We start from the raw sequence: 21,361 nt of genomic DNA, 5'->3' as shown, positions 1-21,361 counted from the left end.
CAGGGAGCCTGCTTCCCTCTCTCTCTCTCTCTCTGCCTGCCTCTCCATCTACTTGTGATTTCTCTGTCAAATAAATAAATAAAATCTTTTAAAAAATGGTAGTGGCGGGAAGAAATAGTGAGGCAGAAAAGTCAGAGTAGGATGAGAGTGTATAGCATCTCAATCAACAAATGTAGTTTCAGAAATGAAGAAAAAACAGTTTGTGAGCTCAAAGAGGTCTACCTAGGTCTACCCCAAGAGTAAAACAGTTAAACAAATAAGTCACCCTTATTATCACAGTTTTGTTATATATCAGATATTGTCATAAAATTTAAGCATTTCAAGTATAGAGTTCTATGATAGTTTTTAATAACTTTAATGAGTCACATAACCATCACCACAAATCAGTTTTAGAGCACGCCCTTTTCTCCAATGAATTCTGTCATGCCAATTTACAGTGAATTCCTACTCCTACCCCCAGCCCCCACTAATCTACTTTAAATCTTAGTAAGTTTGCCTTTTCTGAGTATTTATATACATGTAATAAAAGACTATGTAGTCCCTTATGTTTTTTTTTTTTTTACTTAGCATGTTTTTTGAGCATTTGTCTGTTTGCAATGAGCATTTAATCTGTACCTTTTTTGCAGCTGAATAATGTTCCAATGTTTAGATGTAACCTATTTTGTCAATGTGGCCTAAAACCACGTGGACACAAACATACATATAGTTTTCATTATTCATGGCAGTTTTATTCTGTAAAATCTCCATGAACATAAAGTTAGTGAATGTTGAACCACTATACCTGGGGTTGGGTGATGGGGGGAATATAATCTTAGATCCTAAAAGGAACTTTTATTAATAGATTCTATTTTCTTTGTTTTAAAAAAGAAAAAGCAAGGTTCAAAATATTAAGTGACTTACCTGAGACTACTACTCCACTAACAGGTACCCAAGTTGGGAATCAAACCTCTTTAGATGGTCTAAGAGCTGGAGCTTCTTATACTCCATCGCACTGCTGCCTGTCATCTCTATTCTCTGCTTTTCTATAGGAGGATGAAATAAGATGGCAAAGCACCATCACCTTATGTGACTTCACATGGGAATTTTCATATCCAGCAAATATATTTGCTATTTGTTAAATTAAATTTTTATATACAGATGTACACATATATAATTCATATACAGTCAATCCTCTTTATTCATGGATTGCATATTTGAGAATTTGACCACTTGCTAAAATTTATTGGTGAGCCTCAAGTCACTACTGGAGACACTGTTGTAGTCACTAGCATACATGCTCAGAACACTGAAAATTTGAATAACCTGACATTCCTGTGGCTGCACACTCCCTTCTTGTTTCAGGTCTCATATTGAAAATAAGTGTCTATGGGGCTCCTGGGTGGCTCAGTGGGTTAAAGTCTCTGCCTTCAGCTCAGGTCATGATCTCAGGGTCCTGGGATCGAGCCCCACATCAGGCTCTCTGCTCAGCAGGGAGCCTGCTTCCCTTCCTCTCTCTCTTCTTGCCTCTCTGCCTACTTGTAACCTCTGTCTGTCACATAAATAAATAAAATCTTTTAAAGAAAAGAAAATAAGTGTCTGGGGGAAGAGCAAGATGGCAGAGAAGTAGGAGACCTAAGATATCATCGGGTCCCAAGAGTTCAACTAGATAGTTCTCAAACCATTCTGAACACCTACAAACTCAATAGGAGACCAAAGAGAAGAGCAGCAATTCTAGGAACAGAAAAGCTACCACTTTCTGGAGCATAGGACATGCAGAGAAGTGAATCTGAGGCAATATATGGGAAGATAAACTGTGGGGGGAGGGGCTGGCTCCAGGAAAGTGGTAGAGCAGGGGAGCACAAAATCAGAACTTTTAGAAGTCTACTTTACTGAAGGACCTCGCTCCAGAGGCTAAGCAGGGGGTGAAGCCCTTGCTGGGACAGTGTGGTTTCAGGACCCATAGAGTAACAAAAAGACCGGGTGTCTGAATGTGGCAGAGCTCCCAGGTATCGGAGTGAGAAAGCTGGCTACAGAGAAAGAGCTAAGGGCTGGAATATCAGCTTAGGGTTACCTTAAACTGAGTTCCCAGGCATAGTCAGGCCACAGCTCTTTGAGAAGGGACCCCACATGTGGCATATCCAGGGTCAACCCCTCCTTCCAACTCTGAGAGGAATAGCATGGGCATGTGCTGCAGGAATCTGCTGGGTTTAGAGATGCCAAACAGGGCCGTGTGCCAGAGATAGAAATACTTGGTCACAGGCTGGGAGATAATGAAGTGTGGCTGGTGAACAGGGAGATGGGAGTGACTGACTCCTTTTCTCTGAGGCTGTATCTAGGAGTGGGGTCCCAAGTTCTCAACTCCTCTAGGGCCTAAAATGGGGAGGCTTCCATCTTCACCCCCATCCTCCAAAGCTGTACAGAAAGCATTCAGGGAACAAAAGCTACCAAGAGCAAAACTGAGCAGGTTACTTAGCCTGGACGCTGACAAGGGCAATGCAATTCTGCCTCAACCAAAGACATTTGAAAATTACTGCAACAGGCCCCTCTCCTAAAAGATCAGCAAGAATACCCAGCCAAGACCAAGTTTACCAATCAATGAGGACTGCAAAACTTAAGAACTACGGGAATACAGCACATAGAATTCATGGCATTTTCCCCATAACCCTTTAGTCTTCCAAAGTTAAATTAAAAAAAAAATTCTTATTCTATTTTTTAAAATTTCTCCTCTTTCCTATTTTAACATTTTTTAACTATTCTATTTTATCAATAATTTTTTGAAAATGATTTTTTAAGTTGCATTATTATACTCATATTCTATCCCTTTGTTGTATTTAATCTTATTTTTTGAATATATATAGGTTTTTCTTTCTTTAAAATTTTGGGATACAGTTTCTTCTAACAGATCAAAATATTCCCTAATCTAGTGCATGGCTTTGTTCTAGTCTCCAGACTGGTCACACTTTTTCCTCTTTTCTTTTTTTCATTGAACTTCTTCTCAATTCCTTTTTAGAATCTTTAAAAATTTTCACCTGTACAGTCATATCCCATCCCTTCATGTGTTTACCCTTATTTTTATATTTATGTTTTTCTGTCTTTAAAAGTTTGGAAAGCAGGGCATCTGGGTGGCTCAGTGGGTTAAACCTCTCTGCCTTTGGCTCAGGTCATGATCTCAGGGTCCTGGGATTGATTCCTGCATTGGGCTCTCTACCCAGCGGGGAACCTGCTTCCTTCTCTCTCTCTCTCTCCCTGTCTCTCTGCGTGCTCATGATCTCTCTCTGTCAAATAAATAAATAAGATCTTTAAAATTTTGAAAGGCAGTTTCTTCCAGAAGACCAAAATACACCCAAAACCAAGTCTGTAACCCTATTCTAGTCACCTATCTAATTTTGTGTGTGTGTGTGTGTGTGTGTGTGTGTGTGTGTGTATGAATGATTTTTCCCCCTCCTTTCTTCTCCCCCCAGTTTCAGATCTTTTTCCAATTTGGTGAATGTATATTTTTCTGGGGTCTTTGCTACCCATTAAGTATTTTGTTCTCTCATTAATATATTTTTATCTGGATAAAATGACAAGGCAGAAAACTCACTTCAAAGAAAAAAGAACAAGAGGCAGTACCGATGGCTAGGGAAATAATCCATGCAGACGTTAGTAAGATGTCAGAACTAGAGTTGAAAATGACGATTATCAAAGTGCTAGCTGGGTTAAAAAAAAAAAAAAAGAAAAATGGCATGGAAGATACTAAAGAATCCCTTCCTGGAGAAATAAAAGAACTAAAATTTAACCAAGTTGAAAAAAAAAAAAAAAAAAGCTATGAATGAGGTGCCATAAACATTAGAGGCTCTTACTGCTAGGATAAATGAGGTAGAAGAATCAGTGATGTAGAAGACTAGATGATAGAGAAGAAAGAAGCTGAGAAAAAGATAAACAACTACTGGACCATAAGGGGAGAATTTGAGAGATAAGTTATACCCAAGACAAAACAATATTAGAATAAATGGGATGCCAGAAGAAAAAGAAAGAGAGAGGGGGGCAGAAGGTCTATTGGAGCAAATTATAGCAGAGAATTTCCCTAATGTGGTGAAAGGAACAAGCATCAAAACCCAGGAGGCACAAAGAATCCCTCTCAGAATCAATAAAAATAGGTCAACACCCTGTCATCTAATAGTAAAACCAATAAGTCTTAGTGACAAAGAGAAAATCCTGAAAGCAGCTCAGGACAAGAAGGCTGTAGCAAGAATGGTAGAATTATTAGACTGGCAGCAGACTTATCCACTGAGACCTGGCAGGACAGAAAGGACTGTCATGATATACTCAAACCACTAAATGAGAAAAACATGCAACTAAGAATACTATATACAGCTAGGCTATCATTGAAAATAGAATGGGACATAAAAAGCTTCCAGGACAAACAAAACCTAAAAGAATTTGTAAATACCGGGTGCCTGGGTAGCTCAGTGGGTTAAAGCCTCTGCCTTCAACCCAGGTCATGATCCCAGAGTCCTGGGATTAAGCCCCACATCAGGCTCTCTGCTCAGCAGGGAGCCTGCCTCTCTGCCTACTTGTGATCTCTGTCTGTCAAAAAAAAAAAAAAAAATGAATTTGTAAACACCAAACCAATTCTATAGGAAATATTGAAAGGGATCCTCTAAGCAAATAGAGAGCCTAAAAGTAGTACACCAGGAAGGAACAGAGACAATATAAGTAACAGTCACCTTACAGGCACTACAATGGCACTAAATTCATATCTCTCAATAATTACGCTGAATGTAAAAGGGCTAAATGCCCCAATCAAAGGACACAGGGTATCAGAATGGTTAAAAAAACAAAACCCATAGATATGCTGCTTACAAAAAACCCATTTTAGACCCAAAGACACCTCCAGATTTAAAATGAGGGAGTGGAAAACAATTTACCATGCTAATGGACATCTAAAGAAAGCTGGGTTGGCAATCCTTATATCAGATAAATTAGATTTTAAGCCAAAGACTATAATAAGAGATGAGGAAGGACTCTATATCATACTTAAAGGGTCTGTCCAACAAGAAAATCTGACAATTTTAAATATCTATGCCCCCAACATGGGAGCAGCCAACTATATAAACCGATTAATAACAAAATTAAAGAAACACATCAACAATAATACAATAATAGTAGGGGACTTTAACACCCCCCTCACTGAAATGGACAGATCATGCAAGCAAAAGATCAACAAGGAAATAAAGACCTTAAATGACACACTGGACCAGATGGACATCACAGATATATTCAGAACCTTCCATTCCAAAGCAACAGAATACACATCCTTCTCTAATGCACATGGAACATTCTCCAGGATAGAATCACATCCTGGGTCACAAATCAGGTCTCAACTGGTACCAAAAGCTTGGGATCATTCCCTGCATATTTTTACACCACAATGCTCTGAAGCTAGAACTCAGTTACAAGAGGAAAGTTGGAAAGAACCCAAATACATAGAGGCTAAGGAGCATCCTTCCAAAGAATGAATGGGTCAAGCAGTAAATTAAAGAAAAATTGAAAAAATTCATGGAAACAAATGAAAATGAAAACACAATGGTTCAAAATCTGTGGGACACAGCAAACGTGGTCCTGAGAGGAATGTATATAGCGATACAACCTTCTCAAGAAACAAGAAAGGTCTCAAGTACACAACCTAACCCTATACCTAAAGGAGCTAGAGAAAGAACAACAAAAGAAGCCTAAACCCATCAGAAGAGAAATAATAAAGACCAGAGCAGAAATCAACGTAGAAAGTACAGCATCTTTTCTTGATCAAAACTTCACAGTGTAGGGATAGAGGATACATACCTCAATATCATCAAAGCCATTTATGAAAAACCCACAGAAAATATCATTCTCAGTAGGGAAAACTTGAGAGCCTTTCCGCTAAGCTCAGGAACATGGCAGGGATGTCCACTATCACCACTGCTATTCGACATAGTACTAGAAGTCTTTGTCTCAGCAAACAGACAAAAAAATAAATACATAAAAAATTTAAAAAAAAAGAAATAAAAATAAAAAATAAATAAAAGGCATCTGAATTAGCAAAAAAGAAGTCAAACTCTAACTCTTTGCAATTGATATGATACTTTATGTGAAAACCCAAAAGACTCCACTCCAAAACTACTAGAACTCAAACAGGAATTCAGTAAAGTCTCAGCATATAAAACCAAGGCACAGGAATCATAGGTTATCAAACTCAACACCCAAAGAACAACTAATACGATCAAGAAATGGGCAGAGAACATGAACAGACATTTCTGCAAAGAAGACATCCAAATGGCCAATAGACACACGTAAAACTGCTCAACTCAGTTTGATGCCTGATGCCTCACTTGGCTTCAGGGAAATACAAATCATAATCATAGTGAAATACCACCTCACACTAGTCAGAATGGCTAAAGTTAACAAGTCGTTTAAGGTTAAACGACAGATGTTAGTGAGGATGCAGAGAAAAGGAAACTCTCCTACACTGTTGGTGGGAATGCAAGCTGGTGCAGTCACTCTGGAAAACAGTATGTGGGCGTCTCAAAAAGTTAAAAATAGAGCTACACTATGACCTAGCAATTGCACTAGTAGTTATTTACCCTAAAGATACAAATGTAGTAATCCAAATGGGTACATGCACCCCAATGTTTATAGCAGCAATGTCCACAATAGCCAAATTATGGAACGAATCTAGGTGTTCATCAACATATAGATAGATAAAGAAGAGGTGGTATAGATATACAATGGAATACTATGCAACCATCAAAAGAAATAAAAAGCTTGCCATTTACAATGATGTGGATGGAACTAGAGGGTATAATGCTAAGTGAAATAAGTCAATGAGACAAAGACAATTATCATATGATCTCTCTGATATGAGGAATTTGAGAGGCAGGGCAGGGGGTTGTGGTGGGTAGGGAGGGAGAAAATGAAAAAGGATGGGACGGGGTGGGGGAGACAAACTCCATAGCAGACTCTTCATCTCAGGAAACAAACTCAGGTTTGCTTTTGGGTTGTGGGGGAGGGATAGGGTGGCTGGATGATGTACATTGGGGAGGGTATATGGTATGGTGAATGATGTGAATTGTATAAGATTGATGATTCACAGACTATACGCCTGAACCAAAAAATACATTATATGTTATTTTTTTTTTAATGGGGGGAAAAAAGAAAATGTTTCCCTTTCAAGATCTATTTGGTGTCACTTTGCCATATATTTGGACTTTTTTTTTTGGCGACTTAACTAAAATGTCAAGCAATCTTGGCTGAAGGGCTGTATAACATTAACACAGAAAGCTATGATTTGCCTTGTGGAGAAAATACTTGTGTTAGATAAGCTTTCTTGGGTATGAGTTAAAGTGCTACTGGCTATGAGTTCAACTTAATGAATCAACAATATGGTATATCCAAAAAGAAGAAGATATTTTTTTATTTCTATGTGAGGACATTCTGGAAAGTGCTGAAGTATTATCTATAGCTATAGGGGAAACTATGGAAAACTGACTAAATTTGTGGATTAATTAGATGATGATGGATTAACAAGTGTAATGGATGGCGTTGTTATGAGGCTGAAAACTCACTCATGTAATTGTATTCACATTGTGGATGGGCTGAACAGGAAGACCCAAGGGCACTCTGCTGGTTGCTTCAATTTTCTGCCATGTGACTTCTCATCTTCCAGCAAGTTAGATTAGACTTTACACCTGGTATTCTCAAGTTGTCAAGATGAGAGCAAAAGAAGGAAGATCTTTTATGTCCTAGGTTCCTGAATTCATATGTCTCTTCTCCTATACCATATTGGTCCATACAAGGCTCAACCAGCACAGATTCAAGAATATAAATAAATAATTATTTCTTTATATAAGGGCCCATAGCTGTTATATTGCAAATATCTGTGGACAGAAGGAGATGCTATGCACTGGGAGCCATTATGATAATCATTTACTACACTGGGTATCCTTTCTCTCTACAACCTTAGGGTAGGATCTTTCCCATTCCATCTGAAATCATGCCACTGACAGTAAAGCTGAAATCATGTGGACAAGTCTGCATTTTGTATACCTTCTGTGAAATTAAAACAACCTAGGTTCTTATTTTTAATTTGTAATATAAAGTGACATCTGAAATGTTTAGTCTTTCTGTGAAGCAATCATATAAATATAATTTATAATATAAATACTGAAAAGTCCTCTAATGACCAGAGAAATGAACAGGCAAAAATCTGCCCACAATAGTCACAGAATAATTCTTACACACAATCTTTTAAATAAAAGAAGATTCCTCCAACGAATTATATGAGGGAGGAATATTCATGTCTTGAAAAATAATAAAAATATAATAAAATGTAAAATTAAAAAGTTAATTGCATACATGAATATAGTAGCAAAACTCATTCACAAATATTCCCATCCAATATGAATGAATTAGTATATAAAAGTAAAAAAATGGTGAGGTGTAATCTCATCACTCTTTATAAAGATATAGAAAGGAATGTTGTCCCACAAAAATCTATAAAATATGCAACAACCTAGATATGGTCTTTGCACAAAAATTGACTCAAAATGGATCATAGATCTAAATGTAAAATGTGAAACTATAAAACTTGTAGAAGAAAATTTAGAAGACAATATAGGTGATATTGGATTTGGTGATGAGTTTTAAGATACAACACCAAAGCAAAATTCATGAAAGAAAAAGTTTAAGGTAGGAATTTATTAAAGAAAAACTTCTGTATTCCCAAAGCCACTATTAAAAGACTATAGAAAAGACACAGGCTGGGAGAAAATATTGAAATGCATGCTAGCAGTCTTGATATCTATGTATATAAAGGATTCATAAAACTAAGCAAGTAAGAAAAAATAAAAATAAAAAGACATTCTGAACGAACATCTCACCAAAATATACAGATGGAAAAGAAGCATAGATTATTAACACCAAATATCATAAAGGAATAACAAAACACTGAGCTAAACACCGATTATAATGATTAAAATACAAAAAGTCCAGGTGAATATGTGGAGCAACAGAAAATCTCATTCATTGCTTGTGGTGCAGCCACATGCAAAATGTTACAGCTACTCTGGAAGATAGTTTAGCACTTTTTTACAAAGCTAAATATAGTTTTACCTTATAATCCAGTAATCACACTGTTAGATATTTATCAAGCTCATTTGAAAAACTATGCCCACACCATACACACACAAATTGCAAATAAATGTGTATAGCAGCTTTATTCATAATTGCCAAAAAAATGGAAGCAACCTTTGTCCTCCAATAATGAAATGGATTTATAAAATTTGTGTGACATCTATATAATGGAATTTTATTCAGCAATAAAAAAATAATGCGTTATCAAGCCATCATAGACATGGATGAATGTTAAACGCATATTACCAAGTCAAAGAAGTCAATGTGAAAAAGTAGGTATTATATGATTCCAATTATATAGCATTTTGGAAGGAGCAAAACTATAGAGACAGTAAAAAAGATCACTGCTTCAAAGGTGTTTGGGGAGAAGTGAAGAGTGGAACAGAGAGAGCACAGGGAACTTACAGACAGGTTAAAGCATTCTCTGTGACATATAATCACAGTTACCTGACATTATGCCTTTGTCAAACCCATTGAAATTTAATGTATGAAAATTTTAAAATTTTTATTTAGGAGGTTGGATATTCCTAGAATAGAAAGCAAAATGTGACAGAATACTCTGACTGTATTTCAACTACCTTTAACAGCCTCACTGTTTTAGTCCATTCGGGCCACTGAAATATAACAGACTGGATGGCTTACAAACAGCAGAACTATTTTTCACATAGTTCCAAAGACTTGAAGTCTGAGATCAGCTAGTATGATTGAGTAAAGGCTTTCTTCTGGGTTGCAGACTTCCTGTATCCCTACATAGCAGAAGGGGCCAGGGAGTTGTATGGGATTTTCCTTGATAAGGGCATTTATCCCACTCAGGAAGGCTTCTTCCTCTCTAATCACCTCCCATGGGCTCCACTTGCCAACACTATTACACTTAAGGGTTAAAATTTCAATATATAACTCTGGACAGACACAAGTATTTAGACCATAGCACCAATAAAGGGGTGGAGAAAAATGTGCTGAATTAAATAACTACAAAAATGAAGACGGCAGAGGAGTAGCAGGCCTAGATGACTTCAGGTAACAGGAGATCAGCTAGATTGTTTATCAAACCATTCTGAACACCTACAAATCCAACAGGAGATTGAAGAGAAGAATAGCAGCAATTCTAGAAACAGAAAATTGAACAATTTCTGAAAGGTAGGACTGGCAGAGAGGTAAATATGAAGCGACGGGAAGATAGAAAGTGAGGAGAGGTGACAGCTCCCAACAAGCAGTGGAGAAATGAAGCACAAAATCATAACTTTTAAAAGTCTGCTCTGCTGAGGGACATCACTCCAGAGGCTAAGAGGGGGTGGAGCCCTTGCAAGGACAGCATGGTCTCAGGTCTCACAGGGTCACAGAAGGATTGGAAGTGCCTTAGCGTCACAGAGCTCACAGGTATTAGAGCAGGGAAGCTGGCTACAGAGACAGAGCTGAGGAGTGAGCTCTCAACTTGGGGCTACCTTAAAATGTGATCCATAGCACAGTCAGTCCACTGCTTATTGAGCAGGGACCCCACAAGTGGCAGAACTGGGGAGACCTCTAGAAGAATGGCACAGATCTTCTGGGTTTGGAGACACCAGGCAGGGCTGTGTGCCAGAGACAGAGGCACTTGGTCATAGGCCAGGTGAGCTTGGAGCATGGCCGGAGGCCAGCGAGATGGGAGTGACTGAGAGCTTTTCTCTGAGGGTGGACTGAGGAGTGGGGCCCTGAGCTCTTGATTCCTCCAGGCCAGAGATTGGGAGGCTGCCATTTTTATTCCCATGCTCCAGAGATCTACAGAAAGCATTCAGGGAACAAAAGCTCCCAAGAGTGAACCCGAACAGATTACTTAGCCTGGCTCCTGTCAAGGGTGGAGCAATTACGCCTCAGACAAAGACACTTGAGAATAACTACAACAGGTCCCTCCCCCAGAAGATCAGCAAGAAATCCAGCCAAGACCAAGCTCACTGATCAAGTAGAAGAGCAGAATTCCAGAGGAGGGGAAAGCAAAACATGGAATTAATGTCTTTCTTCCCATGATTCTTAAGTCTTGCAAAGTTAATGAATTTTTTTAAATTTTATTTTTATTCTTATTCTAATTTTTTTAAACTTTTACTCTTTCCTCTTTTAACTTTTTTTAACTAGTTGAACGTAAAAATATCTTTCTTAAAAATCTTTTTAACCTTCATTATTACAGTCGTATTTTATTCCTCATTGTATCTAACTTTATTTTTTGTATACACAAAAAAAATATTTTCTTCTAAAAAATTTTGTGGTACAACTTCTAATAGATCAAAATATACCCTAAATCTAGCACAGGGCTTTCTTCTAGTCACCAGCCTGAGCATATTCTATTTTCTTTTTTCTTTCTTTCCCCAACTCATCAGCTCCTTTTTTAGAATTTGTTTAAAAATTTTCATCCTTACAGTCATATTCCATCCCTTCATGGTGTTTACCCTCAGTGTGTGTGTGTGTGTGTGTGTGTGTGTGTGTGTGTGTGTGTGTATGTGTTCTTTCTTTAAAAATTTGGGAGGTAGTTTCTTCTAAGAGACCAAAATGTTCCCCAAAATAAGTGGGTGGTACTGTTCTATTCACAGGTCTAATATATATATATTTTCTTTTTAATTTTTTTGAACTTTTTATCCCCTTTTTTATCCCCATGGTTTGGGGGTCTCTTTTGATTTGCTTAATGCACATTTTTCTGGGGTCTTTGTCACCCTTTTAGTATTTTATTCTCTCATTCATATATTCTTATCTGGATAAAATGACTAGGCAGAAAAACTCACCACAAAAAAAGAGAACAAGAGAAATTACCAATGGCTAGGGAACTAGTCAATATGGACATTGGTAATATGTCAGAACTAGAGTTGAGAACAATGATTCTAAAGGTGCTAGCTGGGCTCAAAAAGACATGGAAGATATCAGAGAATCCCTTTCTGGAGAAAAAAAAAAAAAAAAAAAACCCTTCTAGAGAAATAAAGAACTAAAATCTAACCAAGTTGAAATTTATAAAGCTACTCATGAGGTTCAATAAAAAATGGAGGCCCTAACTACTAGAATAAGTGAGACAGAAGAGAGAATTAGTGATACAGAAGACCAAATGTGGAGAACAAAGAAGGAGCAAAAGAGAGACAAACAACTACTGGACCAAGAGGGGAGAATTTGAGAGATAAGTGATACCATAAGGCCAAACAACATTAGAATAATTGAGATTCCAGAAGAAGAGAGAGGGGGACAGAAGGTATTTTGGAGTGAATTACTGTAGAGAATTTCCCTAATATGGCAAAGGGAACAAGCATCAAAATCCAGGAGGTGCAGAGAACCCCCCTCAAAATCAATAAGAATAGGTCCATATCCTGTCATATAATAGTAAAACTTACAAGTCTTAGTGACAAAGAGAAAATCCTAAAAGCAGCTCGGGATAAGAACTCTGTAACATACAATAATCAAAATATTAGATTGGCAGAATACTTATCCACAGAGACCTGGCAGGCCAGAAAGGATTGTCATGATATACTCAGAGCACTAAATGAGAAAAAACATGCAGCTAAGAATACTATATCCATCTAGGCTATCATTGAAAATAGAATTGGACATAAAAATCTTCCAGGACAAGCAAAACTTAAAAGAATTTGTAAACACCAAACCAATTCTATAGGAAATATTGAAAGGGGTCCTCTAAGCAAAGAGAGGACTAAAAGTAGTACACCAGAAAGGAACAGAGACAATATAAGTAACAGTCACCTTACAGGCAATACGATGGCACTAAATTCCTATCTCTCAATAAGTACCCTAAATGTAAATGGGCTAAATGCCCCAATCAAAGGACACAGGGTATCAGAATGGTTAAAAAAACAAAACCCATAGATATGCTGCTTACAAAAAACCCATTTTAGACCCAAAGACACCTCCAGATTTAAAATGAGGGAGTGGAAAACAATTTACCATGCTAATGGACATCTAAAGAAAGCTGGGTTGGCAATCCTTATATCAGATAAATTAGATTTTAAGCCAAAGACTATAATAAGAGATGAGGAAGGACTCTATATCATACTTAAAGGGTCTGTCCAACAAGAAAATCTGACAATTTTAAATATCTATGCCCCCAACATGGGAGCAGCCAACTATATAAACCGATTAATAACAAAATTAAAGAAACACATCAACAATAATACAATAATAGTAGGGGACTTTAACAACCCCCTCACTGAAATAGACAGATCATGCAAGCAAAAGATCAACAAGGAAATAAAGACCTTAAATGACACACTGGACCAGATGGACATCACAGATATATTCAGAACCTTCCATCCCAAAGCAACAGAATACACATCCTCCTCTAATGCACATGGAACATTCTCCAGGATAGAGTCACATCCTGGGTCACAAATCAAGTCTCAACTGGTACTAAAAGCTTGGGATCATTCCCTGCATATTTTCAGACCACAGTGCTCTGAAGCTAGAACTCAGTTACAAGAGGAAAGTTGTAAAGAACCCAAATACATAGAGGCTAAGGAGCATCCTTCTAAAGAATGAATGGGTCAAGCAGGAAATTAAAGAAAAATTGAAAAAATTAATAGAAACAAATGAAAATGAAAACACAATGGTTAAAAATCTATGGGACACAGCAAAAGCGTTCCTGAGAGGAAGATATATAATGATACAAACCTTTCCAAGAAACAAGAAAGGTCTCAAGTACACAACCTAAACCTACACCTGAAGGAGCTGGAGAAAGAACATCAAAGGAAGCCTAAACCCATTCAGGAGAAGAGAAATAATAAATATCAGAGCAGAAATCAACGAATTAGAAACAAACAAACAAAAAAGAACAAATCAATCAAACTAGGAGCTGGTTCTTTGAAAGAATTAATAAGATTGATAAACCTGTGGCCAGACTTATCAAAAAGAAAAGAGAAAGGACCCAAATAAATAAAAGCATGAATGAAAGAGGAGAGATCACAACCAGCACCAAAGAAATACAAACAATTAGAAGAACATATTATGAGCAACTGTATGCTCGCAAATTTGACAATCTGGAAGAAATGGATTCATTCCTAGGGACATATTAACTATCACAACTGAACACAGTACTAGAAGTCCTAGCTTCAACAATCAGACAACAAAAAGAAATTAAAGGCATCCAAATCAGCAAAGAAGTCAAACTATCACCCTTTTCAGGGTGATATGATACTTTTGATGTGATATGATATGATATAATATGATACTTTTTGATATGATACTTTATGTGAAAAACCTAAAAGACTCTTCTCCAAATCTGCTGGAACTTGTACAGGAATTCAGTAAGTGTCAGGATATAAAACTAATGTACAGAAATCAGTTGCATTTCTATACAGCAACAACAGGACAGAGGAAAGAGAAATTAAGAAGTCAATCCCATTTACAACTGCACCCAAAACCTTAAGATACCTGGGAATAAACCAATCCAAAGAGGCAAAGAATTGGTACTCAGAAAACTATAAAGTACTCATGAAAGAAATTGAGGAAGACACACAGCAATGGAAAAATGTTTCATGCTCATGGTTTGGAAGAACAAATATTATGAATGTTTATGCTACCTAAAGCAATATACATGTTTAATGAAATCCCTATCAAAATACCATCAATTTCCTTCAAATAAATGGAACAAATAATCCTAAAATTTATATGGAACCAGTGAAGTAGCCAGAGGAATGTTGAAAATGAAAACCAAAGTTGGTGGCATCACAATTCCAGACTTCAAGCTCTATTACAAAGCTGTCATCATCAAGACAGTATGGTACTGGCACAAAAACAGACACATAGATCAGTGGAACTGAATAGAGAGCCTAGAAATAGACCCTCAACTCTGTCATCAACTAATCTTCAACAAAGCAAGCAAGAATGTCCAATGGAAAAAAAGACAGTCTCTTCAACAAATGGTGTTGGGAATATTGGACAGCCACATGCAGAAGAATGAAACTGGACCATTACCTTACACCACAGATGAAAACAGACCCAAAATAGATGAAATATTTCAATGTGAGAAAGGAATCCATCAAAATCCTTGAGGAGAACACAGGCAGCAACTTCTTCAACCTCAGCCGCAGCAACTGCTTCCCAGAAACATCGCCAAAGGCAAGGTAATCAAGCGCAAAAATGAACTATTGGGACTTCATCAAGATCAAAAACTTTTGCACAGCAAAGGAAACAGTTAACAAAATCAAAAGACAACTGACAGAATGGGAGAAGAAATTTATAGACAACATATCAGATAAAGGGCTAGTATCCAAAATCTAACATACTAAATGTACAAAGAACAAATAATCCAATCAAGAAATGGGCAGAGGTCATGAACAGACATTTCTGCAAAGAAGACATCCCGATGGCCAACAGAGACATGAAAAAGTGCTCCACATCACTTGGCATCAGGGAAATACAAATCAAAACCACAAAGAGATACCACCTCACACTCATCAGAATGGCTAAAATTAACAAGTCAGGAAATAACAGATGCTGGTGAGGATGTGGAGAAAGGAGAACCCTCCTACACTGTTGGTGGAAATGCAAGCTTGTGCAGCCACTTTGGAAAACAGCATGGAGGTTCCTCAAAAAGTTGAAAATAGAGCTACCCTATGACCCAGGAATCACACTTCTGGGTACTTACCCTAAAGATACAAATGTAGTGATCTGAAGGGGCATGTGCACCTGAATGTTTATAGCAGCAATGTCCACAATAGCCAAACTATGGAAGGAACCTAGATGTCCATCAACAGATGACTGGATAAAGAAGAAGTGTTATATATATACAATGGAATACTATGCAGCCATCAAAAGAAATGAAATCTTGCCATTTGCAATGAATGGACGGTTAGAGGGTATTATGCTTAGCGAAATAATCAATCAGAGAAAGACAATTATCATATGATCTCCCTGATATGAAGAAGTTGAGAAGCAATGTGGGGTTTTGTGAGGGTAAGAAAGGAATAAATGATACAAAATGGGATCAGGAGGGAGACAAACCATAAAAGACTCTTAATCTCACAAAACAAACTGATGGTTGCCAGGGGGAGTAAGTAGGGAGAGGGTGTTTGGGTTATGGACATTGGAGAGGGTGTGTGCTATGGTGAGTGCTGTGAAGTTTGTAAACCTGCTAATTACAGACCTTTACCCCTGGGGCTAATAATACATTATATGTTAATAAAAATATTTAAACAATTAAAAATAACTACATAAATGAATGGAATCTTTCAAACTGAAGGTAAAAAAATTGCATATAAAAATGTAATCTTTGATTCTGTACAATGTAATTATATATAAACAATGCAGACTAAAACATAAAAACATTTTTTTTTTTTTACAGGGATAAATGTTAACAGTTATTCTATTATATTCTGTCAGAGGGAGAGAGAGAGCACACAAGCAGGGGAAGTGGCAGGCAATGGAAGAATCAGGCTCCCTGCTGAGCAAGGAGCCCAATGCAGGACTTGATTCTAGGATCATGACCTGAGTCAAAGGTAGATGCTTAAATAACTGAGCCACCCAGGCATCCCACATGGCAACAAGTCTGATGGTGCTATAATGTATATGGAAATTGAACCCTTAAGCAAATGGATAGCAGAAGGCGAATATCAGGTTTTTCACTATTGGAGTGTCCATTTACATGTAATTATGAGGATGGAACTATAAAGACCCATGGGGTAATGGATTAGGGTTGGAGAAATCAGTATGAAGGCATATATAGAGAGAAGTATTTACATATATATGCATATACATAGGTTAGCAACATACATATATTTTCTTACCCTGTAAGCTAAAAGGGCTTAGAAGAATCTCAGTAGCAATGATTACACTTACCATTTCAATCTTGGTTTCTAATATCGCTCACCAGCAGAAGAAACAAAGTCTTCTGATTTAAAGACTGAAGAAGGAACTACACAATATGAGCCTACAATATCTTGTAGTGTCAGTGGATGATCTAGAGCTCTGCACACAGTCTTGTACACACATACACACACACATGCATGTCTGAACACAGTAATAGTGGTATGACAGAGGGACATAGATACCAAATCAAAGAGCTTCTGATAGCCAAAACTGTAGCTATTTAAAGAACAAAGTAATACATTAGTACTAGATTAGAATTCAAAATATAAAATAAATATCTACTTCTGGGTACATACTCAAAAGAACTGCAAGCAGGGTCCTGAAGAGATATTTGTAACAGTCATGTCCATAGCAGCATTATTAATAATAGCCAAAAAGTAAAAGAAAGCTAAGTGCCCATTTATAGATGAATGGGTAAGCCAAATGTGGTATATATATCCAAATGAATATTTTTCAGCTTTAAAAGGGAAATTGTAAACTATGCTACAACCTGAATGAAACTTGAGGGTATTATGCCAGATGAAATAAACCCACTGCAAAAAGATAAATTCTGTAAAATTCCATTTATATGAGGTACTGACAGTAGTCAATTCAGAGAAAGTAGCAAGGTGTTGTTGGGGCAACAATTAAACATTTAAAAATTTATGGGGAGAAATTCAATATAGTAGTCAAATTCAGAGAGAAAGTAAAATGGTCATTGCTAGGGCAACAATTAAACATTTCAAAATTTGAAAAACTGACAATTGGCCAAAATTTCATAAAATCAGTCATATACTTCTATATCAGTAAACTTTAAAAAATTAAATTTAAATAAAAATAATGCTATTTATAATTACCACACAATTTGAAGGAAATTAGAAATGCACCTAATAAAACTTATGCAAAGTTGTTATGTTAAAAATATTTAAATCTATTAAAAGATACCTAGATACACGGAGGAGTATATTTAATACAGATGAATCTTAGAAATTTAATTTTCTTTGAAGAATGTAACTTCTAAATGACTACACACAGTGATACCCTTTATCTAGAATTTGTGTTAAAAAAGCACATCTGAATAACATGTTATTTAAAGACAAGTGTAATATTTTTCAAAAGAAATAATGAATGCTCAATTCAAAGTCTGGTGTTTATCTATGGATTAGAGGGTAGGAAGATAGGCAAATGGAGCAGAACATAAGTGGATGCAAAGTACAAGCAATGCTCTACTTTTTATGTTCAATGATGGACTCACAGCTATATATTTTAAAGAAAAAAATTTTAAAAAAGAAAGAAAGCCAAACCAATTTGCCAACAATGTATGACTTTATAACAGCCATTCTTTAATTTTCAATGGAAAAATTGGACTTGGGAGTTCAAACAGTTAACTTATAAGAAGAAATCTTTTATATGATATTATTTAGGAAGAGAAGCTGAAATATAAATGAATTATATGAAATATAAATGCATTCAGAGGAGAGAAAATGATAGGATTACTCCTTTCTGTGATTCTCTGGTTGTATGATTATGGAATTATGAGTATACAGTGCATGTGGGTTCAGTTTACTCCTCCATTTTACCAGCTACCACAAAATGGAATCAGCCTTTCCAAGGATCTGCTTCAGTTGACTTTATTAGAAGTTGTTCAGGTATCATCTTTCTTGGCACATGACCAGCCAGGAGGGAGTACATCAAATTTCACTTCACTGCTATTACTCTAGTTGCATTCTGAATTTTTATGCTCTCATACATCATATTGAGCATGATCATTTTATGTAAATTTTATCTAGAAGTAAGTTAAGAATAGCAGTGTTTAAGATGATATACTAGAGTACCTAGATAGAAGACCCTAAAACATGGGCCAGCTGATGCAGTCAGATACTCCTTAGATCATTTTAAAATTGGCATTTGAGTTTCCAAAAAGGCAGTTAAGTTAAATAACAAATTTATTCAGCTCTAATGAATATTTGATTGGTTTTCAGAGATAATTGCCCTCTATCAGGGTCATAGCATTAACATGAAAATTAGTCATTATCTTCTCCATGAGAATTGGAAAAATATCCCTATTAAAGCTTTTGAAAGAGCTTTTCAATGAAATAACTTTGCATATTGTTGGCATGTTATAATCATTTAAAAATGTCTCTTCAAACCTCATTTATGTATTTATTCAAAATCTTATTTTTCAGTTCACAGAAAATGTCTTCAGAAACATAGGGATAATAAATATTTTTCTGGTAGTGGTATAGAAAAATAAGAAAGAAAATAAATAGACCATTTTATCTTTTCTGTTGTTTATCCATTACCTATTATCATTTGTTCACAATTAGCAGTTCTTAGTAAAGTTCAATAAAAAAAAAGTTCAATAAATATAATATTTTGGGGAGGGTAATTTTAAAAATGAAGTCATACATTTTTAATATGTGATATTTAAACAAATAAGCAGACAGCCTTTGATAGGGTATTATTGAAAAGATGTAGATGACTAAAAGAAATAGGTATCACTGTTTAATCTGATTGTGGATTATGAAAACTACATAAAATACTTACCTCACCAGTAAAGTTAATAGGCTAGAGTTCTACCTCAAACTATAGCAGAAAAAAATCTCCAACTGAGGCACAAAGAGTGGAGGAGTTTGGAGGAATTATTTTTCTAAAAAATACATTTTGTCTAATATTCCTTGAGTAAAATGACTGTACATTCTAGCAACAGAATGCCTGAAAACTTTCAAAAGAGCCCTGGCATTAAGAATAAAATGATGGTATTTTCACATGGGCTTTGCTAGGGAAATACTTCAATGTAACAGAAAGAAAAGTCTGAAAGTTTGACTTTGAAATCTGGTAGTTGATGGTAGTGTGTAAACTGTTAAGACACAGATAATAAAGGAAAAATTAGGCCATTTAGATAAAAAACAAAAAAACTCCACAAAAACCTATGGTCTGAAGGGATAAAATAACTATTAAAATAATGACAAACAGAGAGTAGCACTCAATAGCATGAAATACATGAGGGTGAATTGAAATTATGATAATACATTTTACTAGTGACTTACTGTAGGATTATAAAATTTAGGCATCGAAGAGTGATAATATTTTCTTTACTTAAATGTGCTACCATAAAATCTCTTTCCATTTTTTTATGGCATATCTTTTTTTTTTCTTTTAAGATTTTATTTGACAGGGAGAGATTGAGAAGGAATACAAGCAGGGGGCGTGGGAGAGGGAGAAGCAGCCTTCCCCCTGAGCAGCGAGCTCGATGTGGGACTCAATCCCAGGACCCTGGGATCATGAGCCAAAGGCAGATGTTTAAAGACTGAGCCACCCAGGTGCCCTCTTTATGATATATCTTAAATATTATTTATCATTTATGATATAGCATAAATACCTTCTCCTCCATTCTCCCAAGAAAAACCAGCCTTAGCTATTTCTCTTCTCTTTGTTCTCTGTCTTCAGCATTTATCACATTGATACCAGTATAATATTTCAGATGTTCTAAATGCATATTTTTCTATATTCTAATACGTCTGAAATCTGGAAGTGTGTTATAATTAATAATATAAGAGAGGATTTGCTCAGCTTTAATTGACAGTATTTTTTTCTTTCTTAAGAGTATGTAAAATAATTATTATAATCCATGGCAATTTAGGAATGCTGAAATACAGTGACAAATATCTTTGCCAGCAGATAGTGGGTCCTCAAGTGCAAGATTAATTTTAATCTTTTATGTTTCTCAGAGTCCCAAAGAGGGCCTGCCATAAAATAGATGAGCAATAAATGGTTAAATCATGGTTCCTATTATTATCAGTCTGATAATTATTGTTCCATTAAAATAACAAGCCCTCAAAACTTTTAAAGAACATATAGCTGGAATTTAAATAAAAACTTGAAACAATAAAAAGAGCACACTAAGTTAAAAAAAAAAAGAATGTATCCTCAAAACTGATGAAATAGAAGCAATAACATATGTTCCTCAAGTATAAATTATTTACAATAGGAAGAAAATGATGCTTCTTTCAATACATGCATATGACAAGAAGGCAGGTTCATATAAATTAGGGAGAAACATATAACTTTATAAAAACTGTCGATAGCTTTCCAAAGTAGTTGCCCCATTTTCATGACTCACCAGCAAGACAGTTCCTTCACATTTTCTCTAGCAATTATTTCTGTCTGTATTCTTTTTTTCCTATTTATCTTAATGCTTTTAGTTTAAAGCATTCCTGTATGTATGTGGTGTTATCACAGTGTAGCCTTAATTAGCACTTCCTGAGGAGTAATGAGTTTAATCAATTTTTATGTGTTGATTATACATAGATCTTGTTTTGTAAAGTGTTTGCTTACATTTTGACCATTTTAAATTGGATTCTTATTATTGAGTTGTAAGGGTTATATATATTTATATAGATCTATATATAAACATTCTGTATATATA

The 21,361-nt window shown here is 36.0% G+C and overlaps 1 pseudogene; it reads right to left on the bottom strand.

Annotated features, from left to right (window-relative positions):
* Positions 1-909: 909 nt before the first annotated feature.
* LOC131837225 (pre-mRNA-splicing regulator WTAP-like) overlaps positions 910-21,361 on the bottom strand; it is a 168,710-nt pseudogene continuing 148,258 nt past the window's right edge.

This window comes from Mustela lutreola, chromosome 7 (genome assembly GCF_030435805.1).
Source record: "Mustela lutreola isolate mMusLut2 chromosome 7, mMusLut2.pri, whole genome shotgun sequence".
NCBI lineage: Eukaryota > Metazoa > Chordata > Mammalia > Carnivora > Mustelidae > Mustela > Mustela lutreola.
The sequence above is the reverse complement of the archived record's forward strand: the minus strand, read 5'-3'. Positions and strand labels throughout refer to the sequence as shown.